General features: G+C 38.1%; 2 pseudogenes; one reads left to right on the top strand and one right to left on the bottom strand.

The window, feature by feature from the left end:
* The first annotated feature begins 2016 nt into the window (after positions 1–2016).
* On the top strand, positions 2017–2738 carry LOC118847373 (annotated as a pseudogene).
* Positions 2739–14234: 11496 nt separating this feature from the next.
* Positions 14235–14685, bottom strand: LOC118849124 (annotated as a pseudogene).
* Between the last annotated feature and the right edge of the window lie 5409 nt (positions 14686–20094).

Below are 20094 nucleotides of genomic sequence, written 5' to 3'. Positions count from 1 at the left end.
AAAGACTATAGGAATTATTTTCTCTTTATTGTTTGACTTGATTAGAGTGTGATGTATCGTATTATCTACTCTTTCTTATTCTTCCCCCTTGTCCTTTGATACATCCTCCTGTTCTGTAATTTAGTCCCACAATAAACTATGATTCACCTATACATTAGGTTGTTGTGAGGTTTCAAGTCCATGATGTTTCAAGTTTGTTTCTCCCCTATCTCTTCTACATTCACACATGTCTTCTGTATTTTTAGAAAGAAATCTCTTAATGGTCTCTCTGTTGCTGATGCTGTCCTTGGTTGCTATACTTGTTTACTTTCTTGTACTTCTGTTGTCTGTGGTGTTTGAGAAGCAAATAATTTGTTTAAGGCTCATATATGTTCTTACCCCCCTCTCATCAAAAAATAATTTGATATTGATTTCCCTAGTTATGAGTACACCCAAACCGAAATGAATTAACTTTCATTCTCTCTGTGTGTAGAGTGTGTTTACACATTTGGATATGTTTATTATTATGTATTTGTGTGAATGTTGTTTTCCCCCCACAATCTTCTTGAGGATGAGGACTGTTTTAGTTTTGTCTTTGTATCCCCTTTGAATTCAATGCTTTGAATTCAATAGAAAGGTTCATTCAGCAAGTACTATTATGTGTAAGGTGATCTACTAGGCACCAAGTGAAATATAATGATGACTAAGGCAGGGTTCTCTTTTGAGATGATGAATTATGTTTTGTGCAGCAAAGAGGTAAGAATTCCTTACCTTCATGGAGGTTCTCCAAGTGCACAGAGATAATATAATATTGCATTGATTTTTGGAAGTGCTACAAAACCTTCTTAATAAAATTATCATTTGAAAGAGATATACATAAATATTTTCCTATAAAAAGGGGAGGAGTTAGAAGGCGGATGAAAAAGACACGCTGCCCACATTGCAACATGCAATTGAACAGGCAAGCCATTGAGTTATTCAATCAGATTATAATCTAATTGAACTGTGTGTTGGACAGGTATGGAAGAAAGGACGAGTTGGCCCCAGAGTGAAATAGAGGGAGAAGATTTAACTGAATCAAATGGAGGGGAAATTTCAATGGTCCAAAGACTTGAATGATCTCATTGCCATGAAATCCTGCCTTTTAATAACTAATAGTCTCCCAATGATGCTATATGGTTGCAAATGATGAAACACTTATGATCTCAGAAGAATTAAAATTCAAATGATCCAGAAAGCAATCCAAAGATTTAAAAAGACTACCTTGTAATAACTATGTATAACTTTCATGAGAACCATGTCACAAGAAACACCAGGGATATGTACAACCAGGAAAAGGGTGACATTGTTATTTAGTGACAATAAGGAATAATAGATAAACTGAGTGCTACACTGATATTCAAGGACTAAACACACACACACCCCACTTAAAAGCACTGAGCTGGTCCTTTAAGCAGGGTTAACAGAAACACATGGGTAAGAATCATATAAGATGAAAAAAATATAGAGAGATTTCCATTTTTACACTCTTTGGGGAATATCTGGATACTATCAGGATTCATCTAAGAAATTAAAGTATAGTAAGGAGACAAAACTTATACATGAATAGCTACAAGTTAGGAAGTAATGAGTTCTTTAAGAGGCCAAATGCATATTTATTTATAGCCACACTGAAGTCAAATATTAAGTGGCTGCCACAAGAACAAGATGATACTGAAAACCAAAGGTAGAGAAGACTTCATGATGAAGTTTTCTAGGCCTTGCTCTGGCCATGTTCAGCTGATGAAGTTTAATACTTCTCTTTTCAGAATGCAAAATTCAAAATTGGGATCAAATTCATTTCATCTGTACCTGAGAAGGCAGACCAAATGGAGAAACATTTGTTGTACTTTAGTCAGAAGATGAAGTAAAATTCATGCTGAAAAAAAAAAAGAGAAGCTAGGAGACACAGATATGTTAAAGTTCCCTAGTCAAACAATGTTGAAATGGATTGGGTGATGAAGCATACTGTTCCAAATAGTCTTGACACTGCCACTGATGTCTTTATGCATCTTAAGGAAGAAATTGCTTATTTTTTTTTTCAAATTTGTAAATCATGTCCAATGGGGTAGTGGACTTCCAGGGAAGGAATATGGTGGAGAGTATGCAAGCTGTGATTACTACAAGGAATATAATGATGGATATGGCTTTGGGTCAAATAGATTTAGAAGAGAACTCTATTACTGCTTTTCAGGAATGTTTGTCTGATCATAGATATGGAGATGGTGGGTCCACTTACCAGAGTATAACAGGCCATTGTGTGCCCATGAGAGGATTACCTTACAGAGCTGCTGAAAATGGTATTTACAATTTTATCTCTCTACTCAACCCTGTGCAAGTACATATTGGAATTGGACCCAGTGGCAGAATGACTGGAGAAGCAGATATTAAATTTGCTATACTTGAAGTTGCCATGGCAGCTATGTTAAAAGACAAAATAAATATGCAACATAGATACGTAGAATGCTTCTTGAATTCTACAGCAGGAGCAAGCAGTGGTCCTTATGGTTTCTCAGACTAGTTAAGGTAGCTAGTAGCTAGGTAGGGTTTATGGAGAGGTCTTTAGTGGTCAAAACATCATGAGCAGATATGACCCAGGTTTATGGAAAAACTCCAGTGTTTTTTAATCCAACACTGCATACTGCAGTAGTGGGAGTTGGGCGTCTATGGGAGAGGATGAAATGGGAGGGAAGTGTGGCATTTCCAATATGAGTAAGTAGATGGGGAATGTAACCCTGTTCACTGACTCTCAATCAACTTTAAAAAAAAAGACCAAAAATGAAATTTAACAGTTTTTCAGCATAAGGTTGTGATTTGTGTTTATTGTCAATGAAATCAGGATTGTTTTGAAAACTTCATCTAAGATGTCATAACCAAATTGCATAGATTATAACTTACAATTTCAGCTTTTCTCAAGATAGTTATTTTGTAAGAGTATACTTAAGCAGTAAGCATACTTATGTTAAAGCAGTTCCAATTATGTTAAATGTTGCTCTTACATTACATGGAACATTGAGACGCATGTTGGGAGACATGCTTTTTTGTAAAAACAAATATAAGAACTGTGTCTCTGATTGAAAGGTGAAAAAAGGAGTACTATGAGCTAGTATACTAGTAGCTAGTAGGAGTATCAGCACTAGTAGCTAGAAGTGTTATTTTAGGTCAGGAGTTCTCAACCTGAGGTTAAGAAATATTTCAAAAAATATTTTGGTAACTATGTTCAATATAATTGGTTTCTTTTGTAATCCTTTGTATTCTATGTGTTTTAAAGGAGAACCCTAGGCTTCAGCAGACTGACAAAGGAATCCATTGCAGAAAAATGTTAGGAACTACTGTTCCAGAAGTTCAAAGGAAGTTGAGATTTCGTTATGCTTGAGGGCTGAAGGAAGGCTTTGCGGAGTAGCGGTGATACGTGAGTTGGGCTTTGGAAAACAAGTAGCGTTTTGTTAGGTAGAGAAGGAGACTGGAAAGCATTCTATGAAGTAGGAATAGCGTGAGGAATGATTTAAATGTTTTCAAGGGTACAGTGTTTTGGGGAAACAATAAGTCCAACTTGGCTCTGCCCGCCACTGTCCCTGGACCCCAATTCTGCCATTTCATCCCCCTTCCTTTCTGCTCCTCCCCCCCACCCCACTCCACCATCTCCACGTATGCCAGACCACAAGAACGAGGGTAGATTTCAGAGTTTATTCACAGATCACAGAAGGCCTCGAATACCAGGTTAAAGAGTTCGGATTTTATTTGGTAGACAGTAGTCATTAAAGTAGTTTAATATGAAACTTCCTAAGACTCAAGAAATGAAGATGGCTAATGATCCGCAGGAATCCACAGGCTAATAAAGAAGAAATAATTTAATTTAATTTAAATTAATACATTAAGCTCCTACTATGTAAAAGACTCATTGCTAAGGGCTGGGAATGCAAAGATGAAAAAAAAAATAGGCCAGTTCATGTCCTCAAGGAGTTTGTAGTCTAGTAGAAGAATAAAATATATACAAAGATAATTATAACACAAATTAGAATGAGATACATGCACAGGATAATACATTTTAAAGATAGAATTAAAAGGTCTGAGACATGAGTGATTAAATCAGAGATGGATCTTTGTGGGGGTAGGGGAAGGGCAGGAGTAATAAAAGACTTCAGAGAGAGAATGGTTTCAGATGTAAATGAGGAGTGAATATATTACAGGTGTGAGAGAAGGCATGTAAAATGCGATTGCAAAATTCAAAACAAGACATGCAAAATAATCTCATATATTCATATGGGAGGAAGTAGGGAGAGATTGGAAAATGGCAAATAGTTCAGTTTGGCTAGAAAATAGAATGTATATAGGAGAAAGTGACTGGCAATGTAAGTTGGAGCCAGGTTGTTGAATGATTTGAATTACAAACTGAGAAATATAATTATATAATTGTATAATTATATATTGTATATTGTATAATTATATATGCTTGTATGTTAATTATATGATTAATATTAATAATGTATCACCCCTACATTAATATTAATTAATCATTGATATACCATTAATATGTTAATTATGTATAATTATATTGTATAATTGTATAATTATATAATTTATCCTTTTGACCTGGAGGACCCACTGGTCAGGAGAGTGATGACACCTATGCATTAAAAGATTACTTTGGCAGCTGTGTGGCATATTGATTGGAAATCAGATAATTGGAGAGAGGGAGGGAGGGGGAGAGAGTACTAACAGGGAATCAGGCTATTACAATATCCATGCTAAACTCAATGAGAGATTGAATAAAGTAAAAGCAAATATATTCCAAAGAATTAAAACTGTCTTTCTGGTAAATAGATAAGGGAAAATCTGAAGGTAACTAGTTCTTTTTAGATTAAAGGGAAATTGTGGTGCGTTTGTGAATACCTATGGCATTAGCCATGGCATCATCCCAAGTCCCCAGATCCCACCTCTTTCAAACTTCATCACCCAGGTATTCAAATGACAGAAATAGCTCCTGTAACATAAGTTTTCTATGGGTTTGTGTAATATCAATTGAGTTGGGACTTTCTTACTGTTTTAAAATGATTGATTAAGTGTGTTTGAGTCTTACTAGGTGCTAAGCCCCAGGCCCAGACCCCAATTAGGTGCTAAACCTATGTGGGTGTGAATTGGTAACCAAGGTGGGGCTAACTAAGGGAGGGCCTAGTTTACACATGAGTTTGAGTGATAGGTTTGGGACATCAGAGACTCTTAGACCACGTGGGTTTAAGTGGCCTCTTTGTGACGATTTTAGGTCACATGGGTGAGTCGCATGTGTGACTCACCCTTGACCCTGAAAAAGATATAAAACCAAGAGTTGGCTTTCTCTTCCCCAGAGCTCTTACCCACAGCAGTGGTGGTGTGAGTGACTCTGGGCCAGCCTTTGTTCTGAGCTCCCGGGCTGAACCTAGATGTTGGTAACTATGAATCTGTATTTGGTCTGTCTGTCGATGTTTGTAATTTGTTTAGGTCTCTCAGTCGTGCTGGTGTGCTGATGCAGAGACTCTGGGTAGCTGTAGCTAAGGGCCCTCCAGCATCCTCCAGGATGCTGAGACTTTGTTAAACTCTGGTTGGGATTTGGATCAGACGAGGTCTGTCTGTCCATGTTTGTACTTTGTATTTTGCTCTGAAGTTCAGGGTGCTGGTCTTTTCCCCTTGAACTAAATGAATGATATTTGTATGCTGAATTAAAGTAATCTTGTTAACCCCTTAATGTTGCTTTCCTTACTAAAGCAGATCAAAAGAACCTGTGCTTTTGCAGCACATTGGCAGCTTTCTGGGTGCTGGTTGTTGGTGGATCTTACACCCCCACAGAAGCTGCTAGCCAGATTGTTAAAACAGTTTGGTATGACCACTCAGGGAGGAAACTTACTACTAGGGCCTTACATACATTTTCTTGCACTTGATTCAGTCCTGAAGAAACTAGGAGATTAAAGTGTTTGAGGGAATATCAATATATGTGTTGAAATCTCCCAGTATGAGGACAAGAATTGGGAAGGAGAGAAAAATTATGAGCCAGGTCATATAGTAACTAAATGTCTGAGACCAGACTCAAGAGTCTTCCTAACTTCAGGCCCAACACCCTACCCAGTGAACTATGTAGCTGCTTCTTTGTAAAGAGAGTGAAAGGAACGAAGGAGAATGTGTGGTAGACAATAGCTACCAAGATTTCGATTGGGTGGTAGATGTGAATTGTATGAACTTCAAAGAAGCAGAAATTAAAAGACAGTAGTGAAAGAAGGGGAAAGAACCTGGAAGTGGCAATGGGGAGCAAAGAGTGTTCCAACTCCCCTGCCTTGACCAGTTAGTTTGGGAGAATGAGTGAAAGAGCAGCCAGTGCTGAAAGGGGTGGTCAGAGAAGTTTTGTCATCAGGAAGGAGCCAAGTCTCAATGAGAGCCAGAAGATGGAAGGAAAAGAGGAAGGGGACAAGCATTTATTAAGCACTATGTGCCAGGCCATGTGCTAAGGGCTTTGCACTTATCTCAGTTGATCCTCACAACAACCTGGGAGGTAGATGCTATTATTATCCCCAGTTTACATTTAATGAAACTGAGATAGACAAAGTCTACCCAGTAGCAGTGACTATCCCAGGGGCACACAGCAAGTAAGTGTCTGAGGCCAGAATTGAACTCAAATCTTCCTGACTTCAGGCCCAGCTTGCTATCCACTGCACCACTTAGCTGCCACTGTGGAAGGAGTGGGAAAAGAAAAGATTTTAAATGAAAGAATGTTTGTTGTCTATGGAGCAGACATTCCAGAGGGCACAGTGGAAGAGGCAAATAGCTTTTGTTTGGGACTTGGGAGTAGGGAAGTTGAGGGGAATAAGAATAAGGAATCAGACAGTGAGGAGGGGCAGGAACAGGGTTTAGATTAAGGTTTATGGGGTTTCAAAGTCACTGGGGTGGGTAACATTTTACTGGGAGGAGTTTGCTAGACATTAAGTAAAACATTTAGAGAGATTTGCGAAGTTAGTAAGATTAAGATCTCAGGGTGGAGTCCTTGGGCAGTTCAAGTGAAGGAGTAAGGACTTGGAGCAAAAGGAATGGTGATTTTCTCCTTCCCCCAAGACAAGAGACCAGCCAAGAAACTTGATAGAATGGTGCCCTCTCCCCTCACCTCAGCAAGAAGAGATTGTTATGACAGAATGGTGCTACTTCTTTTCCCGTGGGAGAGTGGAGACCATGCAGAAAATGCATGGGGCATGATGGTAAGATGTCCTCTTTTACACTCCACACTGCCACCGGAGTCAGGAAAACCAGGAAGGAAATAGTGGCACAGGAAGCCTCTGGAGCCTGGGGATAAGAGAGGAGACACACAGAGCATTCTGATAAGTTGCCCACCTCTCAATTTCCCACTCCCAGTGAAGGTTGGAGACCAAACAGAACACTCATGGAGATTAGGCAGGAGAGGCACAGAGTATGGTGGTAAGGCTCTTCCATGCATATTCTTCATGATGTGTGTGGGAACAAGGGGAGTCCACATGCACAGCCTCTGTATTGCTAATATATACATGGTTTGTATATTGCAGAAAAAAATAAACCCTAGAATTTTGAAGAAATGCTCCAGTGCAAATCCTCTTATTACAATATTCCAGTAAACATCTTTGTACTAAGCTAATTGTGTCCTCTGGCTGACAATTGATAGGTTAACACATTGATTTGTCCCACAGAATATCCTGAACATGGGGAAGAGGTCTTCTGGGGAATACAACTGGCAAGTATAAGCTGTGAGTGTACCCCAAGGAGTGCCACATGTAGAATGAGGGAGTTTGGACTAGGTAGCTTCTGGAGTCTCTTCTACCTCTTGATCTATCATCCAATCATCCTATGAATCAACAATTAAGTATCTACAGTGTGCTAAGAATTATGCTGGGCAATAGGGATGTACAGACAAAAAGGAAATAGGAAAGAAAGAAATACATTTAAACTGCTAACACAGTAGCAAAGAAGACAACATTTACAAGTAAAACCGTAATGCTCCCTCAGATATTACTTTTCCAACTCACAACACCTTACTTCTTGAAATGTTTGGAGGAATTCATTTGTAAATCCATCTGGTCTTTGGGATTTTTTTTTTCCTTAGGGATATGTTGATGGCTTGTTCATTGTCTTTTTCTGAGATTGAGTAATTTAAGTATTACATTTCTTTCTCTGTTAATCTGGGCAATTTATTCTTTTATAAATATTCATCCATTTAATTTAAGTGGTCATTTTTGGCATGTAATAGCTCGTAATAATTGCTTTAATTTTATTTTATTATTATTTATTATTATTATATTATTTATTATTTTATTTTCATTTCATTTTCATTGACAATGCACATACACTTTTCATTTTTGATACTGGTAATTTGGTTTTCTTTCCTTTTTAAAAACTAAATTAACCAATGATTATGTATTTTAGTTTTTAAAATAAAACCAACTGCTAATTGTTTTAGTTCTTTTTTAACTTCAATTTTATTATTCTCTCCTTTAATTTTTAGGATTTCTGTTTTGGTGTTTAATTGGAAATTTTTTCATTTGTTATTTTTCTAGTTTTTTTATTGCATGCCCAATTCATTGATCTGTTCTTTCTCTTTTTTATTGATATAAGTGTTTATAGATATAAATATCCCTTGATGGACTGCTTTGACTGCATCCCACAAATTTTGGTACATTGTCTCATGGTTGTCATTATCTTTAATAAAATTGATTGTTTTGTGATTTGTTCATTCTTTAGGATTAGATTATTTAATTTCTAGGTTTTTTTAATTTTAGCATTTTTATTTAATAGTTTTCAACACTTATTTCCACAAGATTTTGAGTTAGAAATTTTCTCCCCATTTCTACCCTCCTCCCCATTCCAAGATAGTATATATTCTGATTGCCTCATTACCCAGTCAGCCCTCCCTTCTGTCACCCTACTCACCCCCCCATCTCCTTTCCCCTTACTTTCTTGTAGGACAGGATAAATTTCTATGCCCCATTCCCTATATATCTTGCTTCCCAGCTGCATGCAAAAACGACCTTTTTTTTTGAACATCTGCTTTTAAAAATTTGAGTTCCAAATTCTCTCCCCTCTTTCTTTTCCACCCACCCTCCCTAGGAAGGCAAGCAATTCAACATGTCACACATGGATCATTATGTAAAACACTTCCAAAATACTCTTGTTGTGAAAGGCTAACTCTATTTCTTTCCATCCTATCCCATCTCCCTTTATTCAGTTTTCTCCCTTGACCCTGTCCTTTTTCAAAAGTATTTGCTTTTGATTACCTTCTCCTCCTATCTGCCCTCCCGTCTATCATCCCCCCTTTTTTATCCCTTTCCCTTACTTTGCTGTGGAGTAAGATACCTATTTGAGTGTGTATGTTATTCCCTCCTCAAGACAAATCAGATGAGAGCAAGATTCACTCATTCCCCCTCACCTGCCCCCTTTTCCCTTCCGACAGAACTGCCTTTTCTTGCCACTTTTGTGCAAGATAATTTACCCCATTCTATCTCTCCCTATCTCCCTCCCTCAATATATTTCTCTCTCACCCCTTAATTTTATTTTATTTTTTAAATATCATCCCTTCATATTCAACTCACCCTGTGCCTTCTGTCTATATATATATTTATATTCCCTTCAACTACCCTAATACTGAGAAAGGTCTCCTGAATTATACACATCATCTTTCCATGTAGGAATGTAAACAAAACAGTTCAACTTTAGTAAGTCCCTTATGATTTGTCTTTCTTGAGTACCTTTTCATGCTTCTCTTGATTCTTGTATTTGAAAGTCAAATTTTCTATCCAGCTCTGCTCTTTTCATTGAGAAAGCTTGAAAGTCCTTTATTTTATTGAAAATCCATATTTTGCCTTGGAGCATGATACTCAGTTTTGCTGGGTAGGTGATTCTTGGTTTTAATCCTAGCTCCTTTGACCTTCAGAATATCATATTCCAAGCCCTTCAATCCCTTAATGTAGAAGCTGCTAGATCTTGTATTATTCTGATTGTTTCTACAATACTCAAATTGTTTCTTTCTGGCTGCTTGCAGTATTTTCTCCTTGACCTTGAAACTCTGGAATTTGGTGACAATATTCCTAGGAGTTTTCTTTTTGGGATCTTTTTTCAGGAGGTGATCTGTGGGTTCTTTCAATTTCTGTTTTACTCTCTGGCTCTAGAATATCAGGGCAGTTTTCTTTGATAATTTCGTGAAAGATGATGTCTAGGCTCTTTTTTTGATCATGACTTTCAGGTAGTCCAATAATTTTAAAATTATCTCTCCTGGATCTATTTTCCAGGTCAGTGGTTTTTCCAATGAGATATTTTACATTGTCTTCCATTTTTTCATTCCTTTGGTTCTGTTTTATAATATCTTGATTTCTCATAAAGTCACTAGCTTCCCCTTGCTCCAATCTAATTTTTAAGGTGGCATTTTCTTCAGTGGTCTTTTGAACCTCTTTTTACATTTGGCTAATTCTGCCTTTCAAGGCATTCTTCTCCTCATTGGCTTTTTGGAGCCCTTTTGCCATTTGGGTAAGCCTATTCTTTAAGGTGTTATTTTCTTCAGTATTTTTTGGGGTCTCCTTTACCAAGTCATTGACTTGTTTCTCATGGTTTTCTTGCATCACTCTCATTTCTCTTCCCAATTTTTCCTCTACTTCTCTTTCTTGCTCTTGCAAATCCTTTTTGACCTCTTCCATGGCCTGAGACAAATTCATATTTTTCTTGGAGGCTTTTGATATAGGCTCTTTGGCTTTGTTGACTTCTTGCTGTATGGTTTGATCTTCTTTGTCACAAAAAAAGGAATCTGGAGTTTGAGTTTGAGTCTGAGTTCGTTTTCACTGCTTGTTCATGTTCTCAGCCTACTACTTGACCCTTGAGCTTTTTGTCAGTGTATGACTGCTTGTAGAGTAGAGTAGTGTCCCAAGCTTTAGGGTCCAAGTACTGCTGTTTTCAGAGCTACTTCCACTCCACCATCACTGCAGGTTCTGTCACAGCAGTGCTCCTCCTCCCCCAAGAACTGTCAACCAGGACCGCAATCTGCATCCAAGCAGGGCACAGCAAGAGAAACTGCCTCTGTGCCCACAAAGCACTCCTTGCATTCCCACTCTGATCCACTGCTAGATTCCTCCCACCATGTGAGCCAGGGACTAGGGAAGCAGCTGACGCTGGAGCTCTGGAAGCAGCCTCAGGAACTTCCTGCTGCTGCCATGGCCACCGCTGCACCACCTCCACCACCCCCAGGGATGGGCCAGACCACTCTAAACTCAATCTTGCAGTTTCCCACTAACCTGCTCTTTGGTGTTTGTGGGTTGAGAAGTCTGGTAACTGCCACAGCTCAATGATTCATGGCCCTAAGGCTTGTTCTGGCTGGCTGACTCCTGGTCTGGTCTGTCCTGGTCTGACCAGAGCACACTAGGCTGTGCTCTGCTCCCAGGACCATGCAATAGACCCTTCCCAGTGACCATCCAGGGTCTCCTGGGCTGGAGACCTATTTCCCTCTGTGGTTTTGTGGGTTCTGCAGCTCTAGAATTTGTTCAGAGCCATTTTTACAGGTGTTTGGAGGGATTTGGGGGAGAGCTTAAGTAAGTCCCTGCTTCCCAGACACCATCTTGGCTCCTGCTCCCCTCTAGTTAATTTTTAATTCATGTGTACAATGTCCTTTATTGGCAGTAATTTTTATTACATTATGTCTGAAAAGGGTGCATTGCATATTTCTGATTTTCTGCATTTGTTTGTAGGGTTTAGCCCTAATACAAGATCAATTTTTTGAAGGTGCCATGTACATCTGAGAAAAAGCTATACTATTTTCTATTTCCATTCGGTTTTCTCTAGAGACCAATCATATCTAATTTTTCTAAAATTCCATTCATCTCCTTCACTTCTTTCTTTTTATTTATTTTATGACTAGATTTATCTAGTTCTGAGAAGGAAAAGTTGTAGTCAACCACTAACATATTTTTACTTTCTATTTTTTCCTGTAACTCATTCAACTTATCCTTTAAGGATGTGAATATTCTGCCATTTTTTTGCATATATGTTTGGTACTGATTACTTCATTGTCCATGGTACCTTTTAGCAAAATGTAGTTTCCCTAATTATCCCTTTTAATTAGACATATTTTTGCTTCTTCTTGGTCTGAGATCATGTTTACTACCCCTGCCATTTTTACTTTAGCTGAAGCACAATAGATTCTGCTCAAACCTCTTACTCTGTGTGTGTCTTTCTGTTTTAACTATGTTTCTTATAAACAACGTATAGTTGGATTCACATTCCAGTTCTGATTTCTGTATATTCCTTTATATACCTGTATATACCCTGTATATACCTTTTCCCTGATTTCTTCTGTTTCTTCTTCTCTCTCTCTTCTTACCCTGATAATCCTCAAAAGTCTGTTTTCTTCTGACTACTGCCTCCCTTAATATGCCCTCCTTTTTATCATCCCATCTTTCTTTTACCTCCCTCCCCTCCTACTTCTCTGCTGGGTATGATAGATTTCTATACATAACCGAGTGTGTGTGTGTGTGTGTGTGTGTGTGTGTGTGTGTGTGCGTGTATGTGTGTGTGTGTATCTGTCTTTGACCTAATTGTGCTAAGAGCTAGGTTCAAGCATGGCCAGTCATGCGTTATTTCCTCTCCCCTGTAAGAGTTTGTGCCTCTATTTTGTGTGAGATAATTTCCATATTATTCCTCTTCCTTACCCCTTCTCCCAGTGCATCCTTCTTTCTTGCCCTTCTGGTTTTTTTTTTTTTTGAGATCATACCAACCTAATCAACTCACACCCATGCCCTCTGTCTACATAGACTCCTTCTAGTTGCCCTAATAATGATAAAATTCTTAGGTGTTACATATATTACCTTCCCATAAAGGAATGTAAATGGCTTAACCTTATTAAGTGCTTTAGATTTCTTTTTCACTCTTATCTTTTTATACTTCTCCTGAGTCTTGTGTTTGAATGCCATTTTTTTTTATTAAGCTCTATCTTCATCAGGAGTGCTTGAACATCCTCTATTTTATTAAATATCCATTACTTCTTCTAAAGGATCATACTCAGTTTTGTTGAATAGGTTATTCTTGGTTATAATCCTAGCTCCTTTGCTTTCAGGAATTGAAATCCCTCTGCTCTTTTAATGTGGAAGTTGCTAAATCTTGTGTGATTCGGACTATGGTTTCACAATATTCAAATTTTTTTTCCTGGCTGCTTGTGATATTTTCTTTTTGACCTGGAAGTTCTGGAGTTTGGCTATAATATTTCTGCAATCTCTCTTTTTGGGATCTCTTTCAAGAGGTAATTGATGAATTCTTTCAATGTCTATTTTGTTAGGTTAGGTTTTTTTCCAATGAGAATATTTGGCATTTTCTTCTATTTTTCAATCTTTTGACTTTGTTTTATTGTTTCTTGGTATTTCCTGGAGTCATTAGCTTTCACTTGCCCAATTTTTAGGGAATTAATTTCTTCAGTGAGCTTTTGTGCCTCTTTTTCCATTTGGTCTATTCTGCTTTTAAAATTCTTTTCTTCTGTAGATTTTTGTGCTTCTTTTGCAACTAGGACAATTCTGTTTTTTAAAGTGCTATTTTCTTCAGCATTTCTGTGCTTCTTTTGTTGTTGAATCATCTTAGTCATGTCTGACTCTGTGACCCCATTTGGAGTTTTCTTGTCAAAGTTACTGGAGTAACTGGTTTACAATTCCTTTTCCATCTCATTTTACAGATGAGGAACTGAAGCAAACAGTGTTAAGTGACTTGCCCAGAGTCATACAGCTAGTAAGTGTCTGAGGCCAGATTTCAATTCAGGAAGATGAGTCTTCCTGACTTCCAGCAAAGTGCTCCATCGACTGCACCACCTTGCTGTGTTTTCTTTTGCCAAACTGTTCATTCTCTTTTTATAATTTTCTTGCTTCACTCTCATTTCTTCTCCCAAGTTTTCCTCTATCACTCTTAGCTTTTCCTTTAGCTTTTCTGGAAATTCTTATTTGACTTGTCTCCAATTTGCATGTTTCTTTGAGGCTTTGCTTATAGCTGTTTTCATGTTTTTTTCCTCTTCTAAGTTTGTGTCTTGATCTTTCCTGTCACCATAGTTTTTTGTGGTTATGTTTCATTGTTGTTATTTGCTTATTTTTTCCAGCCTATTACTTGACTTTGAATTTTATGTTAAAATTGGGCTCTGTTCACCTGGAGAGGGAGGCAGCTTCATACTTTTTTTTTAATTTTCATTTTTAATTACAACTATACAACAGTCCATTTTATTCTTGCATCTTTTCAATTGTTTCTTCTTTATATTTGCCCTTCTCCTTTCCAACTTGTTGGGATTTGGCTTTATGTTCAAGAATCTTTTTGCAATCTTTGTCCAGTTTTAGTCTGGTGATAACTATCTTACAGGGGTGAATTCCCACATGGACAATGGTGCCATTAGCTTTTTCTCGTTGCACACGTTCAATGTAGATGACATATTTCTTTCTGTAAACCTGGACTACCTTGCCAATTTGTTGACCTTTGTAGCATCTACGAACCACCTGGACCTCATCGTCCCTTCTGGATAGGCATCGAGCAGACGTTGTATTTCTGCCTCAGTTCTTTGGAGAGTGGGGACAACATGATTTTGTGCCAGATGTGCGAGGGCACGTTGAAATGCCTCTTGCATTTCTTACTTCGGTCTGAGGTCATGAATGGATTGAACTTCATTTTGGCAAGTGGGACCACCCCAAAAAGAGACACATGTACCGCCCAGTAATGGAACTCTGTAGCCAGAATGGACTTTGTTTTCTTTGAATGACTCAGCTTGCCTCGTTGAGCTTCCCTGGACACTGGGGCTTGCTCTTCCGGGGCAGGACCAGAGCTTCCTGTGTGATGAGTCGTGGGGCTGGCTGAGGGGAAGTGTGTTAACGTGGTCTACGCTAGGGGGAAAGGGCCAAAGAACCAATTGGCCCTGGTCATTCAGGTGGCGCTTGATGATGTCAAAAACTCTGTAAGAGGGGAGAGGACAGCTTGAAGATCCTCCTTTCCTTTTCCGGTTGGAGCCAGAGACCTACAGCTGAAGCTGAGCTGCCAGTAGCAGAGCTGACTAGAGGCTAGTGGGTAATCTTCTTACCGTAGAGGGGAAGCATGTATATGATTTTGCCTTATACCATCTCGCTTCTCTGTGGCCTCCTGGTTACCCTTATAAGGCGGACTTATTGGGCCTGGAAGCTTTTGATGAAAATATCAAAATGGGGACGCTGGTTTGTGGGCTTGTTATTGTGGAGTGTAAATACATGCTTTAGTTCTCCTGCCTTCTGCCTAGAGAATTCCTTATATCCTGCGGTTCCGGACCTTTTAGGCACATATGAGATTCTCTTTGAAATCATAAATTCTGCCTTCCTAATATAAACTCTCAGCTTCATATGTTTTTAATGCTGTAATCTATTTCTGATCAGTTTTTTATTCTTCTCACTGTCTTTGGGCTAAGAGCTCTGAAGTGGCTGCTGCCATCTCTACTTCCAAGGCCCACTCCTGGTGTTGCTGCCACATGAGCTCTAGGTTGACGCCCCACTGCCTAACCTGGTATCACATACCTTTTCTTTTAAAATAACATGTTCCAAGCCCTATGGTCCTGTAAGGGCAAGCATACTGGGACTTTTGTTGTCTCTTGTTTCGGAGTGCTTCTCAGCGCTGAGACAATGAAGTACCTTTGATTGAGTCTTGCCTTTGTTTGTAGGAAGGCCCACACCCTTTTGTTAATTAGGTCATGAGAGGTGTGAAGCACTCTGACCCTGAAAAAGGGTATATATACTCTGAGGTCAGCATTTTGCTTGGAGTCCACTCATTGGAAAAGTGTTGGTGTGTAGACTCTGGGTAGCTGTTAAAGCGCCCCCTGGCTTTGAAAACACAGATGTTGGTGCTTCTCTCTCTGGTAACTGTGTATGTATTGCTATGGTCAGACAGATAAAAGCCTGTCTGTTGATTTGTGTTATTTTGCTCTGTTTATAATTTCTGCTTGTGATTTCTGTTTGAGTTTTTTCTGAAGTTCAGGGTGCTGACTTTTCCCCTTGAACTAAGTGAATGATATATGTACGTTTGATTAAAGTGAGATTGTAAACCCCTTAAAGTTGCTTTCCTTAGTAAAGCAGATCAAAGATCCTATGCTAGCAACCCTCCTGTGTACTGGTGTTATTGACCTTACACAGCCACAGTAGTGGCAAATAGCATTGTTGTTACAGCTCCTTTACCATGGAAATTGCTAAATTTTATGTGATCCTGACTGCGACTCCACTATATTTCAATGGTTTATTTTTAGCTGCTTGGAGTATTTTCTTTTTGATCTGAGAGCTCTGGAATTTGACTATAAGAATCTTGAAAGTTTTCATTTGGGGATCTCTTTCAGAAAGTGATCAGTGGATTCTTCCAATTTCTATTTTGCCCTCTGCATAATTTTCTTTTGTAATCTCTTGAAATAAGATGTCTAGGCTATTTTTTTTTTTTGCTTTCAGGTAGCACAATTATTTTTAAATTATCTGTCTTCAATCTTTTCTTTCCAGGTTAATTGTTTTTCTGATGATATTTCACATTTTCTTTTCTTTTTTTCCCCCATTCATTTGACTTTTTTTGTTTGTTTCTTGATGTCTCATGGAGTTCCAGTTGCCAATTTCTAGTTTTTAAGGAACTAATTTCTTCAATGAGATTTTCCGTTAGGCCTGTTCCACTTTTTAAGGAGTTCTTTACTTCAGTGAATTGTTGTGCCTCTTTTACATTAGGCCAGTTACATTAGGCCATACATAAGCCATATTTTGTTTTTAAGGTGATATTTTCTTCAATAATTTTGTGCTGCTGTTACCAAGTTAGTTACCTTTTCATGATTTTCCTGCTTCATTCCATTTTCATTTATTTATTTGTTTGCCAAATTTTTCCTCTACCATTCAGAGCGCTTTCTTTAACACTTCTAGCAATTCTTGTTGGGCTTATGTCTGATTGGTATTTTTCTTTGAGGCTTTTCTTATAGTTGTTTTTGCATTGTCTTCTTCCAAGTTTGTGTCTTGATCTTCTCTGCCACTGCAGTAGCTTTTTATGGTTATGAGTTTTGGTTTTGTTGTTGTTGTTGTTGTTGTTGTTGTTGGTATTTGCTCATTTTCAAGCCTATTTCTTGACTTTGATCTTTATGTTATAATTGGACTCTGCTCATCTGTGGGTGGGGAGAAACTGTCCCAAGCTTCAAGCTTCTTCACACACAGCTGTTTTCTGAGCTAATTCTGGGAATATGGAGGTTTTTTGTTGCCCCCAAGGTAGTGTAATTCTGGAAGAGGTATTGTCACTGCTCTCCTGGTCTGCCCCTGGTCCCTTATACCTGCAAGCATTAACACTACCCTTTGCCTTGGAACTGAAACTAAGGCCCTGCTCTCCTGTGACCTATCACCAACTCTCATCTCCACCTTGGACCTGTGACCCCCAACTGCATATGGGCAATAGTTGCCAATCAGCACCAGCTGTACCTTGTGCCAGAAAAGGATCCCCTGTAATCTCTTTCTAACCAGTTATATGGTGCCCCCAGGCATCTCTGGGCTGAGTTTCCAAAGATGCTGCTGTTGTCACTGTTCACACCTCCACTGGCACTCTCTCCAAGAGCACTCCAAGCTGGCATCTGGCTGGATACTTCAGACCTCTCCTGCTGACCTCCTAAGCTTTCTTAGGGTGAAAAAATAGCTTACCCCACCCTTTTGTTGGTTCTGCTGCATCAAAATTTAATTTGAGGCATTATTTTAGAGTTGTTTGGAGGGGAATGAGAGGATTCATCTGGGTTGCTGTCTCTAATCTGCCATCTTGACTCTGCCTCCCCCCATCATATGTGAAGAAGGAGTCCTACCAAAATATTTTTCTGACGCAAATATGGTACTAATATCCAAACCAGGAAGAGTCAAAACAGAGAAACTAAATTATAGACCAATTTCCCTAATGAATATTGATGCAAAATTTTAAAATAAAATTTTAGCAAAAAGATTTCAGCAACTTATGATGAGAATAATACACTATGACCAGGTAGGATTTATTCCAGGAATGCAAGATTGGTTCAATATTAGGAAAACTATCAGAATAATTGATTACATCAACAACAAAACTAACAGAAACCATATGATCATCTCAATAAATGCATCCTTTGACAAAATACAGCACCAATTCCTATTAAAAACACTAGAAAGCATAAGAATAAATGGAGTCTTCCTTAAAATTATATGTACCTCTACCTAAAACCATCAGCAGGCATTATATGTAATTAGGATAAGCTAGATGCATTCCCAATAAGATCCGGGGTGAAACAAGTATTTCCATTATCACCCCTATTATTCAATTTGGTACTAGAAATGTTAGCTTTAGCAATAAGAGAAGAAAAAGAAATTGAAGGCGTTAGAATAGGCAAAGAAGAAACTAAGTTATCACTCTTTGCAGATGATATGATGATTTACTTAGAGAATCCTAGAGGATCAAGTAAAAAATTACTTGAAATAATAAACAGCTTTAAAAAAGTTGCAGGATAGGAAGGAAACCCACATAAATCCTCAGCATTCCCATATATTACTAACAAAGCCCAACAGCAAGAGATAGAAAGAGAAATACCATTTAAAGTTACTGTAGACACTATAAAATATTTGGGAGTCTACCTGCCAAGACAAACTCAGGGCCTATATGAACACAATTATAAAACACTTTTCACACAAATAAAGTCAGATCTAAATAAATTGAAAAACATCAGTTGCTCATGGTTAGGCTGAGGTAATATAATAAAAATTACAATTGTACCTAAATCAATTCACTTATTCAGCACCATACCAATCAAACTATCAAAAATTATTTTACAGAGCTGGATAAAATAATGACAAAATTCATCTGGAAGAATGGGAGAACATCAAGGAAATTAATGAAAAGAAATGCTAGAGAAGGTGGCCTAGCTGTATCAGCAGTCATCAAAATTACTTGGTACTGGCTAAGAAACATAGTGGTGGATCAGTGGAATAGGTTAGGTACGCATGATGCAGTAGTCAATGACTATAGCAATCTACTCTTTGATAAACCCAAAGAATCCAGCTTCCAAGCTAAGAATTCACTATTCCACAAATACTGCTGGGAAAAATGGAAAATGGTATGGCAGAAACTTTGCATAGACTAATATCTTACACGATGTACCAAAATAAAGTAAAAATGGGTTCATGATTTAGGAATAAAGGCTGATACTATAAGCAATTTGGGAGAGCAAGGAATAGCTTACCTATCAGATTTATGGGAAAGGAATGAATTCATGACTTAAACAAGAGACAGAGAGCATTACAAAAGGCAAAATGGATAATTTTGATTATGTTAAATTGAAAAGTTTTTGTATAAAAAAAGCCAATGCACAAAGACTAGGAGGGAAACAGAAAATTGGGAGAAAATGTTTACAACCAGTGTCTCTGATAAAGGCCTTGTCTCTAAAATATACAGGGAACTGAGTCAAATTTATAGGAATACAAGTCATTCCCCAATTGAGAAGTAGTCAAAGGATATGAATAGGCAGTTTTCAGAGGAAGAAATTAAAGATATCTTATAGGCATATGAAAAAATGTTCTAAATCACTATTGATTAGAGAAATGCAAATCAAAACAACTTTTAGGTACCACATTTCTCCTGTCAGATTGACTAACATTACAACACAGGAAAATGATAAATGCTGGAGAGGATGTGGAAAATATGGAACATCATTGCATTGTTGGTGGAGTTGTGAACAAATCTAGCCATTCTGGAGAGCAATTTGGAACTATGCCCAAAGGGCTATAAAAACATGCATATGCTTTGACCCAGCAATACCACTTCTAGGGCTGAATCCCAAAGAGATTACACAAGGGGGAAAGGAACCTGTATGTACAAAAATATTTACAGCAGCTCTTTTTGTAGTAGCAAAGAATTGGAAATAAAGGGGATGCCCATCAATTGGGGAATGGCTAAACAAACTGTGGTGTATGAATGTAATGGAATACTATTGTGCTATAAGAAATGGGGAAGATACAGACTACATATAATAACTTCATAATAACCTGGAGAGACCTACATGGTCTGATGCTGAGTGAGGGGAGCAGAACCAGGAGAACATTGTACACAACCACA

This window comes from Trichosurus vulpecula, chromosome 4 (assembly GCF_011100635.1).
Source record: "Trichosurus vulpecula isolate mTriVul1 chromosome 4, mTriVul1.pri, whole genome shotgun sequence".
Taxonomy (NCBI): Eukaryota; Metazoa; Chordata; class Mammalia; order Diprotodontia; family Phalangeridae; genus Trichosurus; species Trichosurus vulpecula.
This window is presented reverse-complemented; position numbering and strand designations above follow the sequence as displayed.